Source organism: Pezoporus flaviventris, unplaced genomic scaffold (assembly GCF_033815535.1).
Source record: "Pezoporus flaviventris isolate CSIRO_AGI_PZ_B2104156 unplaced genomic scaffold, CSIRO_AGI_Pfla_v1 ptg000073l, whole genome shotgun sequence".
Lineage (NCBI taxonomy): Eukaryota > Metazoa > Chordata > Aves > Psittaciformes > Psittacidae > Pezoporus > Pezoporus flaviventris.
Genome location: NW_026892621.1, coordinates 4,175,720 through 4,196,863, shown reverse-complemented (window position 1 = coordinate 4,196,863; position 21,144 = coordinate 4,175,720). Strand labels below are relative to the sequence as shown.

The 21,144-nt window shown below is 43.8% G+C and overlaps 2 protein-coding genes across 5 annotated transcripts in view; one reads left to right on the top strand and one right to left on the bottom strand.

The window, feature by feature from the left end:
• CNBP (CCHC-type zinc finger nucleic acid binding protein) overlaps positions 1–21,144 on the bottom strand; it is a 95,845-nt gene that overhangs the window by 30,259 nt on the left and 44,442 nt on the right. The gene's annotated exons all lie outside the window — the stretch shown is intronic.
• RAF1 (Raf-1 proto-oncogene, serine/threonine kinase) overlaps positions 11,621–21,144 on the top strand; it is a 78,221-nt gene continuing 68,697 nt past the window's right edge. Inside the window, exon 1 of the mRNA XM_061472935.1 lies at positions 11,621–11,783. The gene's annotated coding sequence lies outside the window, so the exon portion shown is untranslated. The remainder of the gene's footprint in view (positions 11,784–21,144) is intronic.

The following is a 21,144-nucleotide window of genomic DNA, read 5'->3' as shown; positions in this document are numbered from 1 at the left end:
ATTATTAGCTGTACAGCCTCATTAAAGTCATCTGCACTTACACAGATACATGTTTCTCTGTCTCAGCAATGACTCTCTTAAAAGATTCCAAGTTTATCCCTGTTGGATCCTTGTGACTGGAAGGTCTTTTTTTCAGTTACTGTTTCTGATATCTAATGCTTATTCTGCACATTGAAAACACCCAGTCACTGGTAAGCACTTTACCATAGGTGGGCTTCAAACCTTTATGAAACAACAAAGAATAACTCAAAGATGTTACCCCCAGTTCTATGCAAATGCAAGTAGGTCAGCGTCCCCAAATGCATAATTCATCTGTTAAAGACATTTGATTGCTTTATTACAGCTAACAGGCAGGGTGAGAATGAAGCTGAAGAGAGCATTGCTGTCACTGCGTGTACGCCCCACAACCTGTTTCAGAGCGGCTCCTCTTTCCTTGGGGTAGCCCATGAGTCACAGCTGGCTGCGCAGTGTTCTCACGCCCCATGTGCTGTGTTTGTGGGCTCACGTCACTCATCCTGCTTCCTTAGGGAAAGTATGTTCAGCAGAGCTGCCATCATGTGCCCAGAGTCACTCGGTGGTGGTTTGGAAGGGCACAGCTGAGCTAAGCAGGATGGGCTTCTTTCCTTGCTGTTCTGGCCTCACCACAAGCAATTGTCTCCTCCTTTCAGTGTTCTTCATTGTACTGCTTTGTCACAGTGATGCACACAGAGAATGAGTCTTCAACGTAAAAGCTTCAGAAGCTGGATATCTGGGGCTCTGAGTCTGCCCACAGTTCAGGCTTCACAGCCAGGGAACTGGAAGCTCTCTCAAGACCAGATAGAAAACCAAAGACTCAGCCAAAAACGATTCCCACTGAAATTCTAAGGCTAAACCAGTGCAACTTTACAAGTCAGACAGCTTGATTTTATCTCCTTCTGTGCAGCACTGCCCTACACTTGGTCACTGTTCAGGATGTCCTACATGACTATTAGGAATAAGGGGGGCAGCAGATGTGATTTGGAGAATGGAGACTGCAGCTTCAGGGAGCCTGCTGTTCCAGGGAATCTGTTTCTGATATTCCTGGCTCTCTGTGCTTTCAGCATGGGTGAAGGACATAAACCCCATTAGACCAACACACCCCCCCCCCCCCCCCAGACTAACACCAAGACACCAGTTTCACATAAGACTGTAAAACTGAGCAGCACAAAACCTCTCTGAACCTTATTCCTCTGAGGACTGTACTGTGTACTGTGCTGTTCCACATTCCCAGCAGGAAGAAGGGAATGGCTGTGACACACTGTGCCAGACTGCTTCCAGCTGGTGGAGATCCTGCCTTTATGTACCATACAGGGAAAAGAATCCAAGTTCCTTGGCCAGCTGGTGCAGACTGGCTCAAGTCTGCACTGCATAGCCCTGGGCCCTGTGTGGCTGTCTCGAGATCACTGTGATTGCTCTTTCATTTCTTTTCTCAGCTGGAAATGCATGAAATAATAGTGGGCTGTGTTTGCAGCCTGCCACAGTTGTATCTCTATGGGCTGACACCAAAAGTACAGATCCCCTGCCTTTGGGCATCTGAAGATACAAGAACTACTAGAGCAGCATTAGAAGAAGCTGGGTACAGTTCATGTCCATCTCTCAAGGCTGGACATGTCCCCTGGTTTCCTTTCAATGCTAGAAGGAAACCTAGTAGTAAATTAACTTAACTGGGGCTCTAGGATGAAACAGCAGTAGAGCACAATGAATTTGTACATCCACATCACTGAATCCTCAGTGGAGTTCAATGAGGTAGGAATGATCTGAGCATTTGTACTCAGACTATTCCCTCGAAGCTTTTCAGCATCTCCCTCCATATAGGAACCCCTGCCTTCTGGGAAAGAGTTCAAAGGTGACTGAGGCAATGCAGGGCTGGAAGCAGTTTCATTCTTTAGCTGCTTGTGTCCTAGGGCACTTCTTAGCCAGCTACAGAATTCCCATTGGCAAGGGGAGCAAAGGGGCTCAAAAGCTATCAATAAATTAAAACTATTCGAATACCTACCTCTTGATTTTGGGAAGAGCTGCACAAAAGGAACAGCTCCGATAAAGAAAAGATTTGATATTTATCCATAAGTTAAAGCTTTATACACAACCTTAGCAAACTCAGGCAGTAGTTTAAAAACACGGTGTTGGTAGTCAGTTTAACACCCTTGCTTCTATTGTTTCTAGCTTTAATAAGTACATTCCTCTTGGGTCAGAGCTCTCCATGCTTAGTTCTAGATCAAAAGCCAACTTTCATGTCGGAAAGACCAAGTGAAATGAGTTTTCAGCTGCAAATTATTCAAAAGTGGGAGCAGGAAGGAAACAGACTTTAATGCTCTGATAAAAGTGTTGCCCTCTGGTTACTGAAAGTTCCTAATGGACTTCAGCCATCTCTCCAGGAGTGTGTTCAGACTCAGGAGGACCAGCTCCCTGGGACTGGATGTGGCTGGACTGGTTCAGGGTGCTTTGGAGGCATTTTCTCAGCGATTCTCCTAGCGTTACTGGGGCTGGTGCCACAAAGCACAGGCAATCAGGTTTCACACAGTCAGCCCTCCTGCACAGAGAAGAATGTGGAGACACAAACCAAGTAACTCCTTCCTCAAGATGGTGCAAAAGCTCTCCCATCTGAGTGTCTCTACAGCTGTGAAGAAGAAGGTCTGGGAGGAAGATGAATGATCCCTAAACCAAACTGATTGAGCATGTAAAAACTGCATTTCTAAAGGTCATGTTGCTCTCATGCTAGCTTGGCTCTGGCTGTGCATTTCCCTTTGCAAGGTAAACCTCAGCTGTTGCTGTTATTTGCTCTTTGCGTATGCCATAAAATAGACAGGACATGAAACACGGAAGCTCCAGAGATGCAGGAACACATCTAAGTTAAAGAGTTTTCTGATTTAATACTGAACTGAAGTTAAAATTTCACTTCTGGCATGGTAGTTGCCTTCAGTACCTTGCAGAGCCTCTTTCGCCACTGAGTTACCTTGAGTCCCTTCTGGATACTTGGCTAAAGACAGAACTCCTGCAAAGTGTAAGAGATGCTGGGCCTGAGTCAGGAGCATGCCTTTGGCCTTATGAGGCAGACTGGCTGAAGAGCAGACAAATATGCAAAGCAGACCGGCATGTTTTATCATACATGCAAGAGCCCAATTACCTTTATATAAAAAGCCTGAGGGGTAGGTGTTATGTGGAATTTAGACCCGGTGTGAAATAGCCAAAACCGTTTAGGCAATATAATGAGTCATGGGTAATGACTTTGAAAAAGACCTCATGTAACCACATATGAAGGGCAGATTCAATCTTCAATGCTCCAGGTAGCTGTGCCTTTAAAGGAGCTGACATTCACTTCACCTCCCTGGTATGCAGTGTCGGATAACCACAGCTCTGCTGAACAATAGATAGAAAGCTGACAGGCTTTCAGAGGAGGGAGCTTGGTTTACATTAGGCATTTTCCATCAGGTCTTTTGAAAAGGTACACCCAGGTCTGAGAAAGAGAGCAATAATAACTGCACTTTGTAATGTGTACAGTAAACAGACGGGAGGGCAGGTGACAGGCTCTGCTAAAGTGCATTTCTAATCTTAAAAGTGACTTTAGAAGTGACAATGTGGGAGGACTGCTTCAATCTGCCTGTCTTTTGTTCGTTCCTTAAACAAGCTTTTTCTTGAGCTGCCAAGTCTGCCTGTTCCCCAGGGAGACTGAAGTCAAGCAGGGTTCCTCCTGACTCATGCTTCATAGACAGCAGTTGAAGATGTGTAAGTGAAACTCACTTAACCCTACCCGGGATGGAAACTCTCAGCTGGGTGGTGCTTTCCATATGGCTGAACACTCAGCAGCTGTGTCCTGTGTACCCTTCATCTACGTGAAAAACCTCAGGAATGGTCTGAGGTGACTGCACTGAAATCCTGTGGAGAGGTTCAAAGTGTCGCATTAGACCAGGAGCATGTCTTACAATTACTGTCACTGGTAGAAATACCAAGCTGTCACTAGCATGAAATAATCTGAACATGAGAAATGAGCAGAGGAGAGCTCACTCTAACTAGTATTGCTTTCATTGTTTTCCAGGATTTTCAACTTCTTGTATGGTAAATAGCAAGGAATGACCAAAACCAGTTCAGGCTGTTGCTCATCTGACCTCAAAAGCTGCAGAGGGTTCCTTTTCTCACCTGTACCCTGCTCTTGCAGCAGTTGTACAACTTAATCTGTCCCACAGTTTTTAATCACCAAAAGGCTTCACTTCCCCCCTTCTGGTGTCTGTAAGGAAAGTCCTGGCCAACACACAGAGCCTCAGGAAAGTCACACGAGAAAAAGAAAGGCTCTGTGGCTTTGGATCAGATTCTCTGTGATGAATCAAGTGGATCTGTGCAAGGAGCCCCATGCTAGGGTATTGGTGGTGGCCCTGACTGTCCTGTTGTGCAAATGAGGGTCTGTCTATGGTTGTATAGTTAGTGATATATGTAATATATGATTCCAATACATATATATAAAAAACAAGTAACATATGAATCCAAAAAATAAAGTTCTTATTGTTACTAAGTAGCTGAATGATTAGATCTGAACTCTAACTGCTGTTTGAATTTGGGCTGGAGTCTCCATAATCTCAAGTTCTTTCCAGGAACAGAAGCTAGACTGATTAATAGGACTCATAGTCTGCTGAGTTTCACTTTATAATACCTTTGCAAACTGTTTGGTTTGCAAATAACATAGGACGTATATATATATACACACATACACACATATATCTATAGAAATATGTATCTAATGAAAAATAAAAAGCTAATTTTATTGACTTGATTTGTGTTAGTTTTCATTCTTCCTAAAATTTGGACACTTCCTCCAAACTCCCTCACAAAGCAAACTTCCTCAAGAAGCCTTTTTAGCCTCCTGTACAAACCAGAGGGAGTCCCATCAGGAGTCAGTCTCCACTAGCAGACTCAAGCAGTTGCTCCCAGCTGATAAGAGGAGAATGGAGGCCAGGGACTCCTCCCACCCCACCACATAAAACGAGGCACTGCACATCAAGGACCCAGTTTCAACCACAAAGCAGTCCTTATCAGCACCAAGGAGTGTCTTTGTTCTCATCCTGGCTCCTGACCTGGACCATGAAAGTAAATATGCTTTATGGTTGCTTTTTCTGTGTATATCTATTGCATAGGACAAGCAAGAATGGACAGCAGTGAAAGTGTAAAGACTCTTTTCCAGCAAATCAGTTGAACCCCTGGCCTGACCTAAGTATGTATGCCACTCCTTCATTGTCTTTAATGAAACTTCTGCTTACTTAAAAGGACCTATTCTGGTAATACTTTACCTCTGCCATACATACACAGCAAGTACACAATTCTCAAATCATCTATGTATCTTTACTGCTGCTCCATGCAGTTGGGCTAGTATGTTGACCATGTTGATAGTATAACATCTGATAGTATATTATTTGATAATGTTATTAATGGCATCACAGAGAATTCATCCATGGTTACATGACGGTGGAGGTCTGAGACTGTAACGCAGAATTCTCTTCCACAATCCTTATTGTAACTAACTTGGTTGTAACTGTTGACTTGGAGGACTCTGGCATCCTCTCCCTGGCTGTGCCTCTACGGAGATGCTGAATTGCGGTAGTTTCATAGAATCATAGAATCACAGAATAGTTAGGGTTGGAAAGGACCTCAAGATCACCCAGTTCCAACCCCCCTGCCATGGGCAGGGACACCTCACACTAAACCATCTCACCCAAGGCCTCATCCAACCTGGCCTTGAACACTGCCAGGGATGGAGCATTCACAACCTCCCTGGGCAACCCATTCCAGTGCCTCACCATCCCAACAGGAAAGAATTTCCTCCTTATATCCAATCTAAACTTCCCCTGTTTAAGTAACTGTTCCCCGTTACCCCTTGTCCTATCACTACAGTCCCTAATGAAGAGTCCCTCCCCAGCATCCCTATAGGCCCCCTTCAGATACTGGAAGGCTGCTATGAGGTCTCCACTCAGCCTTCTCTTCTCCAGGCTGAACAGCCCCAACTTTCTCAGCCTATCTTCATACAGGAGGTGCTCCAGTCCCCTGATCATCCTCGTGGCCTCCTCTGGACTTGTTCCAACAGTTCCATGTCCTTTTTATGTTGAGGACACCAGATCCTGAAGCCCAACAATACTGCTGCACTCACAAATGAACTTGCGACACCCTGGCTCACACAGAAGTATCAGAATCATCAGAATTATTCTGTCATCAGTTTCATGAGGTAAACAAAATGGAAGAGTTCTTTTTCTCCAAAATTATACTACTTCATCATTGTCTTGGGCTGTAATTTTACAGCCAGCCCTGTCCCAGCTGTACAAAACCTCTAGTTTGCTATGTAGTAATGAGGTGTGACTGCTCTTTGCTAAGAGAGAGAGAAGCTGGTGATACTTCTACATGAGGTAATAGTCATATGGGAGTTCACTCCCCTGCTCAGACTTGGTTCCTGCTTTTCAGTGTCTCCATCTATAAAGCAGTATATATTACAGGGAGATTTCCAGGCCGTTGAGAGCCTGTGTAAGAAAAGCAAACAAATGTTAACTTATTCCATCATCCCAGAATATCAAAGTGGCCGGAAGAGTCATTTCTCTAAGAAATCCAGGATTCTGCTAATGTTATTTTGCTTTTGATTTTGTTGAGTATTAACCCACAAGAATGAGGGCATAAGGCATATTTCAGTCAATAGGTAGAATTCAGTTAAGTCTATCAGAAGATAAGAGTGATGTAAAAAGAGAGCACATAGGCAGACTAATCTGATTCTGGAACAAAATAATCTTTTAAGGACTGTAATAAATTGTATCATCTAAAAATTAATTCATTTGGAATCAGAGATTTGATTATTTTAGTAGTGATATATTTAGAATGTATTAGAAGTATTAATAATAAGGATTCTTATTTGCTACAGACATCCAGGCGTCTGCTTGCCTGTCCTGCCCAAGTCTGTATACCTGCACTTGCCTCCTTCAGGCTTGGGTTTCTGATCTGAATAAGCCACCATAAAATCATCCCTGAAAACAGTGTGAAAGGAACCAAGTGAAAACACTGTTAAGGACATTCAAGCAGCAAGTCCAAGTTGGTAACAGAATGGTATTTGTAGGGAACTGAGCTCCTTGAAAATATTCTTTACATATATAATGTCTTTTCATCAGCACCAAACCTGTTACAGCTAATTTGGGTAATTTCCTTGCACGTGAACAATGAGGACAAAGGAAGTGTAAAGTGTATGTTATAAATGAATGTTGAGTCTATTGATAGGTTCAGATCACGATACATAAGAAATAGGGGTATACCTATTTCCCTATATGAAGGAAACACTCATGGAAGAAGATATGTAGACTTTTTGGCTCATGGCATGAACGATGGACACATTGCCACTTATGATTTGGAACTGCATCTGAAAGATGTGTCAATGAAAACCATAAGCACCCCAGCTCCGAGATGTGAATCTGGTTAACAGTTGACAGACATGTAATTTCTCACTCCCAGTGAAAGAAGAGCGAGAGCAGATCACATCCTTCTCAGGCTAAGGCAAAACCCTCACATTGAAGGAATTAATGTAAAATGGTTTGGCTCTGCTCATCCTGGCACACTCTGTGCTCAAAGAGAGAGACAAGGCTTGAGAAAGTAACTCTAAGAAATGAGAGTTCACTTCTTTCCATAGAGACCCCAAGTTTACGTACTGCAAGTTAGGCTGCATGGATATGCTCGTCCCCTCTCAAAATCATAATTAAGGTTGATGGACCGAATAAAACCTTTGGATTTGAACTTAAATTATCTATGCCTTCCACAATTCTCTTCACATCATTGGTTTGAAAACCTGCCTTCTCCACAATACAGATTCCCAGATTAACAGTTTTTACCATGTCCAAAGAGAGAAAGAACAAGCCAGTGAAGTAAAGAGCAACCTGCCTGAAAGCAACATGCCAGGGTAGGTAGGTAGCAATCTTTCTTTAGAGATTACTTGTAAAGAAGCTGTTCATTAGTGGCAGCTACACAGCACACAGCTTAGGGTTTGGATAAAATACACTTGCATGTGAGAATAAGCCAGAAGAATTCATGTTTACCCTAATGCACAGGACTTACTGTCTGCTTTACAAATATTTACATGCTAAGAGCTTAAGGCTTCTTGTGTGTCCTGCTCTCATGGACTCGCTTCTCTACATTTCTTGGTGACAGAAATGCACAAGTCAATGAATCATGACCATTCGTGGTAACTCAGTCCTTACTGGTAAGTCATCTGAGCAGCACTCTATTTTCCTTTTATATCTTATAACTAAGGCTGCCATGTAGGCTTCCTAGAATATCTGGCTGCATTTCCTGCCCAGCATTGAAAATGCGCTGCCATGTACATTCAAAGCTGTATATAAACACATGCCACACTTAAAATCACTTTTGGCAAGGTAACTGATTAAACAGGATGTAATGTATATCCCCAAATCATACTCTGGGCCTCAATACTATAAGGGCTTGTATTGTGGCCATCCCTGCTTTCCCACAGAGGCTTCTTCCCAGGCAGGAAGAGCCCTGCTGATAGAGCCCGCGGTGGTGTCAACACGTGTTCTGTCCTGGTGGTCACGCCTGCTTTACGATGCTCATTACACCTTGGGTTGTGCTCACCTGAGGTTCCTTGGTGGTAGATAGTCCATAGCTGCTTCCAGCTCTGCAGAGACCAGCCCACTCTCAGCATTCCCTGGACTTTCTGCCTTGAGTGCCTTCTCCAAGCCCTGTGGACCAAGTAGAAAGCTTTCTGAGACGGGCTTAATACTTCTGAGCTCTCTGGCAGCTGCTGCGTCAGCTCACGTTCTCTGATACAATCTGTGTGTCCTGAATGCTAGGAAACAGAAAAACCCAAAGAGCAGGTCAGAACCTCACAAATCAACATTAGTGTTTTTAAGAGGAGGAAGTCAGTGGGTAAATTGCCAATGGGACATTGTGAGAATCCTTGGCTCCCCATCAAGCCATGGTCTGAAGCACTTTCAAGTAGGTGTATAAGGGTGCTCGCCAGCAGCAGGAAGGGAAAGCTAAAGAGCTGGGTCATTTCAGGGAAAATCTTGAGGAGAGCAACTCTATGGAAAAGTTGCATCACTGTGGGAGACCAGTGAGCTTTCCACTATAGCTCTGCTTGACATGACAAGATGTTGAGGCCTCAGAGTGGTAACAACAGTTCCTAAACCATGATATTCAGTGTTGGAGGTCAATAATATCAGTTCTCTTGTGTTTCCTTTTAAGAGTTTGCTAAATGGGACAATGAAGATGAAGAGTGAACCACCATGAACGAGGAGGCTTAAGGAGAACCAAGAACTGTGGTACAGATGCGCTAAAAAGAGCAACTGAAAAAGCAGGGGACAAGAATACAGCAGGACACGACACAGATACACTTCTACAATGTCCTCCCAGCCCATGCCACAGCAACGTGGTGAAGGCAGAGCATTTCATGCCTGTGTGTGAGGTGGCATCACTTATAGTTGAGCAAATATGACTACTGAATAGCACCTATGCCAAGGAGACATGCTTACATTGCAGGATTTCCCCAAACCAGCTTTCAATATGCCAGGAATAAAAAAGGAGAGATGGAGCTTTCTTTATGCAGTGGAGAAAAGTGACCGATAACATCACTCTGTTCAAGATCGCAGCTTTACAGTTCTTTTACTCTGTGTTTGGTACTTGCACAAAGACAGAGAAGATGCCTTGTAAAAGATTAATTTTCAAGCAATTTCAGTGTTAACACACAATCTAGCTATGCAGTGTATTGGCAGATCAGTGTTCTTGTTCTTTCCATGAGGAGTTTTGCTGTTGCAGTGTCCTTTGGTCCATGGTAAGACCAGTGTTTTCCCTGATTTTCTTGGTTTTTTTTACCTTGAAATGTTTCTCTTGATTTTTTTCTTGATTTCAGCCTTCCAATAGCTAAAGGGGCTACAAGAAACCTGGAGAGGGACTTTTTACAAGACAAGGGCCTGTAGGGACAGGCCAAGGGGAATGGCTTGAACCTGCCTGAGGGGAGACTGAGATGAGCTCTGAGGCAGAAGCTCTTCCCTGTGAGGGTGCTGAGGCGCTGGCACAGGGTGCCCAGAGAAGCTGTGGCTGCCCCATCCCTGGCAGTGTTCAAGGGCAGGTTGGACACAGGGGCTTGGAGCAAGCTGCTCTAGTGGAAGGGGTCCCTGCCCATGGCAGGGGGTGGAGCTGGATGAGCTTTAAGGGCCCTTCCAACACAAACCAGGCTGGGATTTTGGGATTCTATGAATTGCACTCTTTCTTGGGAAGGGCTAAGCCTGCCAAAACTTCAATCAATAACCACGTGATGTGCGAGGGCAGGAGTCGTGCATTTACCACTGGGGTAAATGAACTTTATTCCCTGGAGGCTGCAGGAGGAGCTGTGGTTTAGTGAGCTGCACGTGGGATGGGCAGTCTGAACACTCATCTAATCTGGGCTCTGCTGCTGACTCATCATGTCACCTTTGGGAAATAACTGCCTCCATGCTCTTGGTTTTTTCTCCTGTGAAGTGGTCCCACTGCATTGTAGACACTGGATACCATAGTTACAGATCCTAGAATAGTTAGGATGAATAATTTCTCAATCAGAAGCACTGGCAATCCTTCATTTTGTTCTCTGCTACAGGAAGAAAGGGACAGAAGTGATAGAAAATGAAACAGATGTTCACACTTCTTTTGGTAATTCAGCTCCTTACTAGCAGAGACCAAATGTATTCCAGCTGCATGCTGTGAAAGAGCAAGGTAACAACCTGACACCTTCCTACCAAAGGCTGGGTGGAAGATGGGATAGCCCACATGAATCCTGGACAGAACTGGTTGCTGCAGTTCTGTGTGTATCAAGCGAGCCATCGTAACTTGGAAAGTCTGACCTGTGAGATCACTGTCAGCAGTGACCTGCTGCCAAGCAGCCTATTCTGATTTACTGCACTAAAGTCAACCTTGCTGACAGAAGCCTTTTCTAAAGGCAATCTGCTTTGTGCATGCCTGTCCTGTTACTAGCTTACTGGAGAATGAAACATCCCTGTTCATTTTCTGTAAATCTCTGATCTTGCTTTTGGCAGTCTGGTCACACAAATCTGTTGTAGGACAGACTTATTTGCATTGCTGATTTCTATTTGCTTACCCCTAACCTTTCCCAGCTATTCCTTACATTCTGATGAACTCTTCTTGCCTCCTTTCCCAAGCCCTGCCATGAGATAAATGGAGGATTCAGACTATGTGTCTGTGGCCAGTGCCAAGGTTTGTGCTCTTGCTCTCGGCAGCATGCTGATCATGGCTGCAATTCCTGGCTCGCAGGGACTCAGGATCCAGTTACATTTGCTGGCGTCAAGCAGGCTCTGCAGACCACTGTGAAATACTGCATCTAAAAATAAAAGAGTGAAAAAGGATGCAACCAAAGGGAGCTGGATATTAAAATTCCAGGGAAACTGTATAAAAGTTTGGAAGAAGCACATAAACAGCCTGAGGGAAAACACTGACACACTGGGGGAGTTTGAACTGAGCCGATGGGTTTGCCTTTTTTAGCTCTGTCCCCCATGTGACACTCGAGTCCAGCCTGTGGGTCCAGGTATTTCTGCTAACACAAAGAATGCATTTGGAGCCTGTGGAAAGGGGAATCGCTGGGACTGGCTCAGCTCCTGCCTGTGTTCTCCCCAGGAACTGTTAACTCCAGTGCACTTGGTTTCTGCTCCCAGACGGGTCTGCCTCAAGCCTTTGGATTTCTCCTTCGGATCAAGACCACTCCTGATGGTGCCAGTGGGCAAGCTGGGTGTGGGAAGGGGTGTCAGGCTCTGGTGAGTCTCAGGGGATGGATGGATGGATGGATGGATGGATGGATGGATGGATGGATGGATGGATGGATGGACGGACGGAGGGAGGGAATATGATTTTCACAGCTTTTGCAGTGCTTTTAATTGTACAGTGACATGGGGAGAATTAGTGAACCTGTGAACCCAGGCTAAAGGGTCAGGATTAAACACGTGATGGACCTGCTACACAAGGTTAAATTAATGAATCTGAGAGCAGATAGAAGAGCCCAAGTGCTATTTCTAAGGGGCATTTTGTGAATCTCATATAAAGAATTTGGTGGGAATCTCATCATTTTTGGATGAAAAAATCTAATAATCTTTGTCTTTTTCTATTTAAATATTAAACCAGCACAAGAATGAAATTGTACCAAGTACAAGCTGCATTTTTAAGTGCACCATTTGTTGTGACTGTCCTTTCCTGACCAGCACGGTTGCATTTCAGGGTTTCAGGCTGCCTGTGTTTGAACTGTTTGTAAAAAGTCTTTCTAGATGTAACTGAGGCCTATTTGCAGAAGGCTTTATTCCTGCCTTCTTTTTGATGCTTTGAAATTAAATCCATGATGACCATGAAACTGAGGTTTAAAAGTAGACGTGTGTTTGCATAACAATGTATTATACATACACAAAACTGGAGCTCCATGGCTACCCATAATTGCAGTGATAGTGTATCTGCAGTGGTAGCTCCTTGGAAGTTTGCATATAGGTCAGAAGTTTCCAAGTGATGACTGAGATTATATGTATTCTGGATTGCATTTTCCACATGTGCCACAGTTCAGTCATGGGATTCATGGGCACTCGTGAGAGCAGCGAAGTTCTGCTCCTCCAAACTAACCTGACAGTTCAGCTCTGAGTACCTGAACCAGCCCTGCTCTGTGTTGCTCACATATTGCAGTGTCTCAGCCTACCTCTTACTTCAGCTTCTTAACTCATTGCTGCAATGGAGTCTCTTGCACTGGATGAAGCAATAGGACTCAGCACCTTACTTCCTTGGCCTTGTGTATGATGCAATTTTTAGATTTGCTTTGGTCCTTGATCCTAAGTGCAGTAGCTCACACTGTGCTTTCTAAAGAAGCCTAGAAACCATCTCTTGTGAGTATTAGGTGGGTGTTTAAAACTGCATGGGTATCTTTGTTTGGATTCCTTCTAATACATGAAGACTAAACCTCCTTTGCCTCAGCTGTGTGACCTTGAAAGTACTTCACATGCCACATTTTATGCAAGTGAACAGTTTTGTACCAGTATAGCTGAAATGTTATAATCACATGGAACAATTTGAAAAACACAATCCAAGTATTTTACAAATGATGCTGCTAATTTACAGTTCTTCCTTTCCCTCACTAACTTTGTAGAAGAAATTTGGACCTATATGTTTTAAATCACAGCAGAGAAAAAGCTAATGGAGCCATCAAGTGAGTGTTTGAAGCTGTTTCACTGTGTCTCAGGCTGCATGTCTTCTAAAGAAAAAACACCTAAAAATAAATATGCAAAATGCCTGTTACTTATGTATATGAATATATGAACATGGCAGATGGTAGTTTTGCAGCACTTCAGGTTTGCCACTTACCAGCTGGTGAAGTGCACTGTACAGTGAGAGCCTCTGAGGTACAAAGGACCTGAAGGCATTGCTCTGTGATCCTACACCACCCACAGTGGGTGAGCTGATGGAGCAGAACTCGAGGCACAGTTGTGTGAGGACTCAGAGCCGTTATGAAATAGCCAGAAGGCTGGGGCAGGATCTGAACCCACTGAGCCAGGCGCTGTATCCATGACAGAGGTTCACCTCCTTGCTGTCAGGCCTGCTGGGCTCCTCTGTGGCCTCATCTAACTGTTGTTCAGCTATAGAACAAATCCTCTGAAGCCTCTGAGTAATGAAGGTGAGCGAATAGGTTGAATTTGTCTTTACAATAGAAAACTGTCAAACTCACCCCCCCCAAAGAGCTAGGTTTTACATTTTTTTTCCCAGATAGTCTGAGATTTAGTACATTTCACCTATTTATTTGGAATTCTTTTGAAGGAAATATCAGTCATTCATATCCTCTGATAGAAAAAACACAACCAAGCTTTTTGAGGACTGTCTACAATTGGACAATATCTGGCATCAGGTCAGAAGTTGCAAAAAAAGCAATAATATCCTCCTTTATCAAAGCCTGTGTCAGCCAGGACATTCAGCACACAGGAAGGTCTGGAGTTGTTGCCCAACTCTTAAACTCTTTGGCTGCCTCGGGATCATAACTTCCCTTAACTGCCCCAGTTCTGTGTGTGTCCAGGCTCTGTCCTTCTGTGAGTCCATGCTCTTGTGAAATCCTTCCTCTCATGGCTCAGTAAAAAAGAGTTACTACATGTGTTGTATGAAAGCCTACCTTTTCTTATAACTGAAACACAGGTCAAGACCAAAGGTGGGGGACATGAAATACCAATTCCCCTTTTCCAGAATGGGGAACCGAGGCAGAGGCTCAGTCAGTTGCTCAAGGACACACAGTTTCCACTAGTGGTGAGGGAACCCAAGCAGACTCACTGAAGCTCACAGAAAGCTGTGAGTACCACAGGGGTGGAGACAAGCAGGCTTTGTAGCGGAAAGATCCAGTGTAACTGTAGGACAGAATGATGTCAAAATAAAGTGATATTTAGGAGTGGCAGAAAGAGAAACTTCTGAAGGAAGGCTGAAATTAAAGGAATTGTAGAAACCTGGAAGACGCTCAGCACAGTCCCAGCTCTGCTTCAGTGCAGTGAGGAAACGGAGTGACAGGAATATCAGTTGTCTTCTTTCTTCATCTTATCTTCTTTCTGGTGCACCTTCTGAGTAAAGAGTAAACATGTTAAAAGCCTCATGCAAAGTCTGGGTGCTGTGTTCTGCCTTCATCAAAGGTCTCTGACAGCACAGAGTGATCATGGAATATGTTCCGGGGAACATGCACAAGTTTCTTGGGAGGTTTGATGCTGACGTCTTAAGTTTCAGGGCTTAAGCATTTAAACTCTCTCTCCACCATGAGAAAGGATGACGGGCACAGTCTTGGCCCCTGGCAACCTATGTATAAGTCCATGCTGTTCATGCTTTCAGCTTGCCTGGGACTGTGACCCAACAGCCAGTTCAGCCTGTAAGTAAAACCAGTGGATGGCCAGCAAGGGGAACTATACCAGTTCACAAGATGTCAATAAACACATCCTTAATCAAAGTAACCATCTCACCATATTTGAAACACTTTCTTGAAAGGCTGGGCACACTCCAGCTTCAAAGAAATAGTTGGAAATGCTTACTCATTTTACTATTTTTCTTTCTTCAGCAATTGATTGTTGCTGTCTTGTCCATCTGGGGGCACACACAAGCATACTGTCACCTTAGGGCAGAGACTGAGCATGCAGATTTAGAGTTCAAATAATGTGCTGGCAAACTAATAAGCAACAGAAATCAGGACTTTATGTTTGGAACTGTCAAGTAGGCATGGTTATCTGTACCACCTGGATGTATAGTGTATATTATGTGTCATGCTCTCAGACACCTTCAAATATAGCTTACCATCTTTATAGGCTTCATGTAACTCCATCTGTTATTCTGCAGGTTTTCTGCTGGTTGTATGTAGCTATAAATGTTTCACAGAAGTCAGCTAAGTTTTTGTTAACAGTTGTCTAGCAGAACCCAGCTCTCTCCACGTATATCTTCACTGTTGTCAGCAGCAGGTACTAGCCAGACCAGCACTGAGAACAACTTACATGTGTGCACAGCCCACAGCATCTTTGGTTATTGGATGGTCATAGAAGCATCAGTAATTCAGGATCTGCAGCACTGAGCAGTGCTCACTGACCTCTAACGCTGCCACCTTTACTTGTTGCTGTGTTTTAGGCAAGTAGAGCAGAGTTAGAACTCGCCCTCTGAAGGTCTGGGTCACAGCTCCCTTTGCCTGGTTTCTGAAGGCATTACTTGGGAAGCAGCAGGGGTAATTTTGTATGGTGTGCTTTAGTTTTGGCCTTATTTTAAAGACCGATTGCTGGAGCAAGTTGAATGTGCTGCGTCTTGAGTGTTCCTGAGGCTGGAGAGCAGCCAGAAAAACCAAAGAGCAAAACTTCTAGGCAGTTTTCCATATCTACAATAAAACTCAAGTCTCTAGCAAAGTTATCTAAGGAATTCAGGCCGAGAACAACAAATGGAAAAGGAATGACACAGATAGGGCTGTGCTCTAAGGAAAAAAAAGTGAAGCATTTTATGATTTTGGACAAAGTTTCCTGCACAGCTTTATCACTGTGTTACTTTCAGTCCTCAGAAAAACCTGATCCAACATATTGCCACTTCAGCAGCTACATTCAGGTTCTCATTCTCTGGCACCCTGGCTATATCCAAATGACCTTAGAGAGAGAGATTAAAAGTTATTACCCAACCTTGCCCATTCATACATGAGGCAAACTATGGTCCTCTAGCCAAGGACCAAAATGCTGTATATAGTTCCACCCCAGATTTTATTTGGTGCCTCAGCTATGGTACAATCTGTTGAGTGTATGCTTCTTTGAGGACAGGAAGACTCTGCTCACTCTGTACTCAGTGTTAGTTGAGTACATTTCAAGAAAGACAAACCATTGCTTTATGAGCAGCAAAACTGAAGCAGCTTCACTATAGTTTGATATGGTCTCATCCATAAAGCACCTTTGCTCCCCTAATAAATAGGGATATCTTAGCTCTGTGTCTCATTTCAGGGTCACCCCCACAGGGCAAAATCCTCACAGAGGGTGGCGAATCCAGTTTTAGGTAAATGGTGACTGGCCAGCCTGCTGTAGTCAACAGCACAGTGGGAAATGGTTTCCTTGAAGGAAAAAACTCAAAATCCACTCTTTTTTTCCTGCCTTTGGTTCCTGTCTTCCAAGAAATGTTGGGAATTTAATTATTTCTGAGATCTTGGCTCATGTGTCAAATCTGCTTGAAATTTGGAGCAAGAGATAGGCCGAGCCATTCCCTAAGGCTCCTTAGGAAAGCACGTGAATCAAGACGGCTCCATGAAAAGCCCCACACCCAAATGACTGGAAGTGCATTTTTTTTCCCAAACATAGACCCATGCCAGGCAATGGCCATCAGAACCCCTTTGCCCAGCATCCTTTTTCTTGGCAGCAATACATGCTTGTGTTTGACAATGAAGCACAAATCTTTTGTCATCTGCTTTGAAGGAGATGACAAGTTGAGAGTAATGTCAAGTTATATTCCCAACTTCAGCTGAATCCAGATCACTAGTAGATTACCATTGATCGGGCTGTAGGAGAATCACAGAGTCCTAGAATGCTTTGTGTTGGAAGGGACGTTAAAGCTCATCCAGCTCCAACTCCCTGCCACGGGCAGGGACACTTTCCACTAGAGCAGGTTGCTCCAAGCCCCGTCCAACCTGGCCTGGAAGACAGAGTAACAAAATGGGAATGTAGTGAGCTTTTCCCCCAGAATGCCAGCTTACCATAGGTTTTCCCTCTAAGCTCCAAAGCTATACTGTGTTTCAGTTCATCGGCAGATATCCCACACTTCTTCAAAATCTGAAGCAAAAAGACTGGGATGAGTATTGTGGGCATTCATAGTATGCTAGACTAATATTGTTGGCTACCTACTCAACATACCTCAGTAAGTCAGCACTCCCTCATCTGCTAGCTAGTCTGGATTCTGTTGTAGTTGATGTGGTTGCTACTTACTTAATTTCTGAAGCCTGAATGATATCTTTTGTCTGGTTTTTGCATGCTCCTATAGCGTGGATATGTGCTGTGTGCGGGAATGCTCTATGCTCCTTCCAGTACCTCTCTCCAGGTACTTGAGAATATGAACTGTACTTTTCCTCCTAAGCAAGCAGCACTGTATCACTCCTACTGGGAAAGCCAAAGAGGATAGTGATGCCATACCTACAAACAAGAGCAGTAGCTGAATGCAGAGCTAAAGGATGCACCAGCATTTGCAAGAAAATGGACTGAGTTCCCTTTCCACTGAACCAATCCTCGCACAAACCCCTGTTATACCTATGCAGTTCTCCTCCAAAAGAGCTGTTGGCTTTATTTCACTTCTAATCATACTGCACTGGAAGTTTTAATTGAAAACCTGTTCATTTTGATACTCAGAGTTATATTAAGTTTTACGATCAATTGATTCAGTTTGATACTCCAATTTAACACTTACTGATTTTGATTCCAGAAGGTGTACAGAAGTCCCTGCTTAAAGACCTCATGGCTGAGGTTCCTTAGCTTGTTCCCTTTTTGCAGTATTTCCAATCAGGGATCACTCTTTTCCCCTGCCTCAGATTTGGGGAGAATCAGCTTTTGTTATCCTGGAATGTATCAGTTATCAGTAAGTATCAGGGGGTTAAGACAGAAACCTTAGTTTGGAGGCATCAGAGTCCAGAATTCTGTCACAAAGTTTTATTCTACTATATCTTGTACTCTTATTCATTTGCAATACAGGAAGAAATCGTAAGTTCTTCCATCAAGAATGTGGACTTTGGTTGAAATGGAAGAACACGTCCCTCTGGTGCCCAAACCAAGTTTTGGCAAGCCGTGGTTTTGCATGCCCCAACCACCAGGCAGACACCTGCACAAATACTGTTTGCATACAAATAAAAGGTGCGCACAGAAGTCTGGAGCACAAATCTAAAAGCTGAACCACACTATAGAAGCCAAGCCCCAACCCTCCATCTCATACAGTATGTCATTGTTGAAATAATGATTAAAGTAACTGTGCTAAAGGAAGAAAGCAGAATCAATGTGTTTGATAAACAGTGACATTCACGCCTTCTGACACTGAGACTTCACCAGCATTTTTAATAGCTGACTGAATTTTATGCAGAGGTATTTTTACTGCACTTTTAGGTTGGTTTTGCTTTTAGAAAATGTCTACACACATACCTACAGTCTTTTACACTACTGTACCCACATGCTGATCCAAGAGATCCTTGTCAATAAGCTATCTGAAACAGACGATTCTGCTTTAGCCACAAGGTTGGTCAAAGGAGGTGATCCTGCCCCTCTACTCTGCTCTCATGAGACCTCACTTGCAGCACTGTGCGCAATTCTGGTGTCCTCAAAATAAGAAGGACATGGATCTGTTGTAGTGAGGCCAGAGGCCACGAGGTTGATCAGGGGTATGAAGACAGGCTGAGAAAGTTGGGGCTGTTCAGCCTGGAGAAGAGAAGCTGCATGGAGACCTCAGAGCAGCTTCCAGTGTCTGAAGGGGACTACAAGGATGCTGGAGAGCGACTCTTCATCAGGGACTGTAGCAATAGGAAAAGGGGTGATGGGTTCAAACTGAAACAGGGGAAGTTCAGGCTGGAGGTAAAGAAGGAGTTCTTTACTGTGAGAGTGGTGAGGCACTGGCACAGGGTGCCCAGAGAAGTGGTAAATGCTCCACCCCTGCCAGTGTTCAAGGCTAGGTTGAGCCTTGGGTGACATGGTCTTGTGTGAGGTGCCCTGCCCATGGCAGGGGGGTGGAACTGGATGATCTTAAGGTCCTTTCCAACCCAAACCATTCTATGATTCTAAGATTTACAGTGTCCTTTTCTCCTTTTGAAAACAGGGGACCTGCAGGTAGGCAATGCAGGACTTAACGTTGTTCCTAAGCAGAAGTCCCAAACATGTCAACTAGTGTTGAAAGCTCTTCCAAGCCTGGTGTGTTATGTCAGAGACTGTTACTGAACCACAGGCTCCTTCCCACTGTTCACATGTGGTGTATCCTTTAGCATCCAAGTGTGAACTGAAATGGAGAGAAACTGCTTGAAGTAAATCCATGAATTTATAGATACTGGGATAATATTTTCTTAAGCTGAACTGAAATTAAGTCTTCTCAACAACTAGCTGATTTTTTTCTCACTTTTACTTTTGTTACTTTACTTCCTACTGTGTATTATTATTACTTATTATAGGAATAATATTACTATTTTTATTAGGAAACTAGAATTTAATCTGTTTGTCTACCAATTCACTGGTACCTAAAAAAGCTGTCTAAAACTGAGTTGCTTTTCCCAAATTTCATATGGAAGATTATGGAACCTTTCCTGTTAGGAAACCTATGATGGATTTGAAACTAACTTTGTAATTAGGAGACATAAATGACACGAAACAGGTTTGGATGCAGAAGCTTGAAATGTCAGGCAGAGAAAGCTGTGCTGCTATCTAGAGTAAAGGCTACCCCAGAATTAACAGTATAAATCCTGTATTTTCTATGCCTTCCAAAAGCCAAACTTCAAGTGCTTGGGACTGATTATTTGGTAACGTCTAGCTGAGACCTTCAATAAAAATCTGTACTTAAAGACAAAAGTCGTTGATCTCTTGATGAGAACCATAGTCAGGAAGGTGAATGTTTTACCAGACATATCAAAGCAAGCTTTCATTAAGTCCCACACCTGTGTGTTGCAATGGCTTTGTGCATCCCAAGAGGCAGTGGCGCTTGCAGCCATGGCCTTAGCATGTGTTGCAGTATTCACTCTGCACTCTCTAGACTGTGTGTGTGATTTCTGAATCCAGTTTCTCCACTGCAGGGTTTAGTATTTTGGCTGACATGCACTTTGTTAGTTTTAATTTGAATCTACATGGGAATACACCTGAGTGGACACTTGCTAGTAGTACAAAAAGAAGGGCTGTCCAGAAGCAGAACAGTGCTATACCATGGCACACACAGGACCTATCTAATGACTGACTGCACGTGAAAAGAAGTGCTTTACTGGTGAAAGGCTGTGTGTTTCTAGTGCAATACTATCTTGCCCAGATGGGTAACATTTCAGGGAAACATTTCATCTCCCCACAAGAGAATTGATTTTCTTTCTACCCAAAGCCCATATATATTGAGTGAAAAGGCTGGTTTGTCTTTGTTTTACACTATTCTCAGGATCCTTGCCTACTTTCCCACATGTGGAACAAGGCAGAGGTCACAATGATAATGCACAGGCATGATAAGAAAGAAAGACAGCAACCTCTTTGCCTCCCCTCTGTGCTCTTTCAGAAAGGAGAAGTCCATGAAGCTGCTGCACTGGAGAGCATAGGTCTTTATCGGAGGAAAGGGATGAAGAAAAAGTACTATACTGCTCACAGTGGTTCCACTCTTAGAGAAGCTGCAATTTACCCTCGATATGAGAGGGCAGACTTTTGTGCCTGACACACAAGTAGGCCAGCCAGCAACCATGGTGTTAATGTGAAGAGAAGAGACAGCTGGTGAGGACAGTGAATCCCCAGCTCTGCTGCTCGAGATGCCGGCAGGAAGAAGAGGCTATAGGAACAGCTGGAGGAACATAAAGCAGCACAAATTCAGCATTGCTCAAAAGGAGGAAAACGGAAGAAGCGTTAGTCTTTTAGTTCAAGCTCAACCCCTTTTTCTTTTTAGGCCCATTATCACAGCATGCTGCTTTGC